This window comes from Quercus robur, chromosome 4 (assembly GCF_932294415.1).
Source record: "Quercus robur chromosome 4, dhQueRobu3.1, whole genome shotgun sequence".
NCBI lineage: Eukaryota > Viridiplantae > Streptophyta > Magnoliopsida > Fagales > Fagaceae > Quercus > Quercus robur.
In genome coordinates, this window is record NC_065537.1 from 76842428 (window position 1) to 76847800 (window position 5373).

The following is a 5373-nucleotide window of genomic DNA, read 5'->3' on the forward strand; positions in this document are numbered from 1 at the left end:
GCCAAAAATTATTTTGTTTATTTTAATTCCAGTATATAGATTATATATGACAATAAGATCTAAAAATTCAAATTATAGAAAATATAATAAATGAAAAATTTTCAAGATTATAATAAAAGCATGAAAATGTTGATGTTTAATATAAAAAATAAAAATGGAAATAAAAATATTAATTTTGTTAATTTAATTTTTTTCATGTAATGAAATGTCTTAACAAAATAAACAATTATACTCGGTACAAGTATTATTGAAATTCAGTTAAGTTGATACTCCTATATTTTTGTACAACTATTGTGGGGTCAAAGAATTTGGCAACCCCGGCCCACTTTATACTAAGCCCAAGACCCACGCCAAGGAGAAAGAAATGCCCGAGGACGAACGAAGAAAGTCCAAATTGCCAAGAAACATCGCTGAGGACAATCTTGTTCTCGGCCAACCGAGATCATAGAAGGAAAGAGCGGCACGACATCAAAGGCAGCCTCCCAAGAAAAAGGACAAGTACAGTGGGTCAGCCATGGGAGCATGGTGGAGGAGCAATTCAAGGAGAAACTGTCACCTCCGCATTAAATGCCCACAACTAACGTTCTGGCCGCATTAATGAGGAAATGACCCCTGAACAGTGCTGTCTTGGTTGTTGCAACTCACAGAAGGCTTGGGAAGACGGCTGATGGGACAAGCACTCGAGTAGTGACCTGCATGATCAACAAATGGAAGGCGAAGATCAACTGAAAGGGGATATATAATGTAAGAAATCCTCCAGAAAAAGGGGGATGGGGAGTTAGAAATAGAGAATACTGTAGCAATTTGTATGATCTTTGAAACCTTTGTAACCAAGCATTGAAGAAATAATAAGAACAACAAGCTCCTTAGATGAGGGTTGAGGACAGAATTTCATACTTTAGTCCACGTCCTTATTATTCAATCCACTCATAACCATGCCTAGTTGTTGTAACCCTCACTAAAGCCTAATTCTTAAACCCATTCTCTATAAATTTATTGTATTGGGCTAGTTGGGCCTGCATCCACTTATCTAATAGAAGAAGTGCTCAAACCCAGTGCCTACAAGTATAATACATAAAACATTTGAATACATTTCATTATAGAGAACATGTATTTTTTGTAGTATTTTTTTCTTGTATAATAAACAAGACTTTTATTAAATAAATATTTACATATGTGTTATATATGGAATAATATGCATACTTCACTAATTATGCAAAATAGTTTCATCATGAGGATCCAACCAAACCCAACCCAATTCCTACATATTAGGTTGGGTTGGTTTTTATGGTTGCCATAGGTTCAATTGGGTTGAAGATTTATCAATTTGAGGAAGTTGAAATGAGTTCAAAACTATCCCAAACCTAACCCAATGCACCCATACACACTCCTACTTTCCCCATCTCTTTCTTCCTCTGTCACTCCACTAATTTCTATCTCCCTATCTCTCTCTCCACTCCTATTTATTTTTTCCAAGCACAATTACTAAAATCTCAAATACAATTTTGAAAACCCATGACATGGCTAGGCTTTCCGCTTCAGAATTTTTTAAGGACTAAAACGCATTTTCGTAAATCTTTTGATTACTTAATACTCATACACAACTTTCCAGCCATACAACTCTTTAGTGATAAAAAATAAAAAATGTAATTACATCCCCTATTACATCTCAAATTAAAAACAAAGCCTGGATAAATTTTTTTTTCCCCCAAACCATTTTTGATTCCCTCATCAAACCGGTACACCAGAATTCATCAAGATGTGCATAAAAAAAACCATCAACAAAAACAAAAAGTACTTTTGAGCCTTCACACTTTTTTAGCATAGGCAATAGATAGTTTCATAGAAATAAAATAGAAGAACCTGAGCTCGGCTAGATCTCACCTAGGCCAGACTTGGATCGTGCTTCTGGGCTGGCTAGATCTACGGCTTATGGGCCTATGTCTGGCTTTCTCCTATAACTTTGTGTGCACTAACTTTCGACCGGGCCAGATGGGTTTCAAATTTGTACATAAACTCTACATGTTCTTTCTTCTTTAATTGGGCTTGTGCACTGTCAATTTTTTAAACAAAATGCTTGTTTTGAGCTCACAGCCCAATTATACATTTAGCACCCTTAAACAGAATAATCGAGGCCCACTTAAAAAGCCCTTACTTAAACCCAGTAGGTGTGAATGGGGTCGAGCCCAGTTGAGTATCATCACAGCCCAGGCAACGTTGATGAGGCAAGTCTTAATTGTCAATTTCATGAGTTATGAATGGCAGCTGCTCCACGTTATACTCCACCAATAAAAACTTATCACGTGTTCACTTAATTAATTAAATACTATCATTATTGACTTATTAATACTACCGTTATTAATTAATAGTAGTATTTAATTATTTAGGTGAACATGTGGCAAGTTTTTATTGGTGGAGTATAAAGTGAAGCAGGAAAGTGGGACAAAAGATTTGGACTCGCTATAGAACTACAGAAATCTCAACCACATTTATCACTAAGTTCAACAAGGTTATTATCTATAAAAATGATTTTAATTAGGGTCTCAAATGTCAACTGTATTGCTAAGAAGCATGTTTGGGTTATTTTGAGTTTACCTTATAATTCTGAGTGTTCTAATATATGTTCTTTAATTGGTATTGTGATTATTCGTTGTTGTTGTATTTTATATGTTGGAAGTTGGATGAAATTTATATAAGAAGTGATATATGACATTTTGATTCGATCTTTTCCCCCCTCATTATATTGCGTAGGCAATAACCAACGTAGAAGAATCAGACTATTTTATCATAGAAATTACAGCGAGGTAGAGTAAATATATATGGTGCCAAAGGTAACAATGTAAATTGTTTCAAATAGACAATAATTTATTTTGATTTCTTTGCTGTTGTAAAAGGAGAAATTCTTGAAGAGAGTAGAAAATCTTATTGATTACCAAGACCTTCTGATATTGAAAAACAGTTACAAAATAATTAGCACCTATACTATATATACATTGAGAACAGAGGCCAAGTTTCCCGCCTAAATAACTAACAAACTTTCAACAATACAAACAATCAATGCTTGACACTTGTTTCCTTCAGTCAATGCTAGACAGCTGTCACTGATTTCTTCTTTCTTCTTTCTTCTTTCACTGGCATGTTCAATGCCTTTGCCACTTTCTGTTATTTTCTTCTTCACTTTACACGTGCTACTATTGTCCACTTCTTCAACTTTAAGACTCCCCCTCAAGTCCTAAGCTAAGCTGTGAGATCAGTGACTTGAAGTGAAGCATTTCCCTTCAATTGTCTTGGCACAAATATATCTTTCAATCCCAGCTTTCTTGATAGTCTTATGAAAGAACTAAAACCCAAAGCTTTAGTAAAAATGTTAGCTACTTGAGCATTTGTGGCCACATGAAAAGTCTTAATCATCCATTCCAAAATCTTGTCTCAAACCAGGTGGCAATCTACTTCAATATGTTTGGTCCTCTCATGGAAGACTGGATTAGCAGCTATATACAATGCTACTTGATTGTCATAGAATAACATAGCTGGTTTGGGATGTTCAATCTTCAAGTCTTTGAGCAATTGAAGCACCCAAGTTATCTCACATGCTACACTAGCCATTGCTCTATACTCACCTTCTGTTGAGGACCTTGAGATCACCACTTGCTTCTTTGATCTCCATGATATCAAGGATTCTCCCAAATAGACTACATAACTTGTTAATGATTTTCTTGTGGCAGGGCATCCAGCCCAATCTACATCACAAAATGATTTAATGTGCAAATCAGAGTTACTTGAGAAGAAAATTCCCTTTCCTGGTGACCCTTTTAATTACTAAAGCACTCTATGAGTTGCAAGCAAGTGAGGTTCTCTTGGCTGTGAAACAAACTGGCTTAACCTATGCACAGCATAGGTAATGTCAGGTCTTGTTAAAGTTAGGTATAGCAGCCTTCTAATTAACCTTTCGAACTGACTAGGGTCTACAAGTGGCTTCCCTTCATATATTTGAAAGCCTTAAATTCTGCTCCATAGGAAACTTTACTGGTTTAGAACCAATGAAACCAGTGTCCTTCAAAATTTCAAGGGCATACTTTCTCTGATTCAAGCTTATGCCTTCATCAGTTCTAGCTACCTCAAGACCTAAGAAATACCTTAATGAACCAAGATCTTTCAACCTAGACTTGTCATCAAGTAACTTCTTTAAACTGTCAACACATGCAAGGTTATTTCTAGTGAGCAATATGTCATCCATATACTTTAGTAGCATTGTAAAAGAAGACCCTTGAGTGTGAGTGGACAAAGAATAATCAGATTTAAATTGAACAAATCCCATATGTAGAATGGTGTTTGAAAATTTCTCAAACCATTGCCTTGAAGCCTACTTAAGACCATAAAGGCTCTTGTTCAATTTGCAAACCATGCTCTCCCCTTTGTTGTGAAAGCCAGGTGGTAAGCACATGTAGACATCCTCAACCAAATCACCATGTAAGAATGCGTTATTGACATCCATTTGGTGAAGAAACCACCCTTTCAAAGCAGCTAAAGAAAGCACAATTCTAACAGACACAGATTTAGCTACTGGGGAAAATGTCTTAGAATAATTTAAACCATGCTTTTGTGTGAAGCCCTTAGCAACTAAATGAGCCTTATACCTTTCAATGGTGCCATTAGGAAGGTATTTGATTTTGTATACCCATTTACAGCCAATTGGGGACTTACCAGGTGGTAATTGGGTTAAGTCCAAGTGTCATTAACTTCCAAGGCCTCAATTTCTTTGTTCATGGCAGCCTTTTATTCAGGATATTGAACTGCCTGATGAAAAGAGACAGGTTTTGATGGAGTAGTAGTGACTGCCATGACAAAGGAATGGAAGGTAGGACCAAAGTGAGAGTAATCTAAACAATCTGAAATGTCATAAGGCAAACTAGAAACAGGCTTGGTATTGACAGACTTGCAAGAATAGTAAAAAAGATAAGGTGGAGGATTATGTGGTCTAGTAGACCTTCTTAAGATGGGTAAAGGTGTAATAGGTGAGGAAGAATTAGATGGAATAGGATCAGAATTTGAAATGGAGGGAATTGAATCAGTGGAAGCAGTGGGTTCTGCAGAAAGTGCAGGGGAGGTACCTAGAAGGTCTGTACTAGGTTCAGTAGGTAAATGAGGTGAGGAAGGAGCAACCAAAGGAGGAATTGATGGTAAAGAGGATTATGAGGTAGGAACAGAAGTGGTGTTTGAGGTACAATGAGGAAAGACCAAATCATCTAGATAGAAAGCTGAAGGTTGGGATGAAAGAACATATGGAAAAATATGCTCATAGAAAATGATATTTCTTGACACATGAACAGAATTTGATTCAAGATCCAAAACTTTATAACCTTTTATGCCATA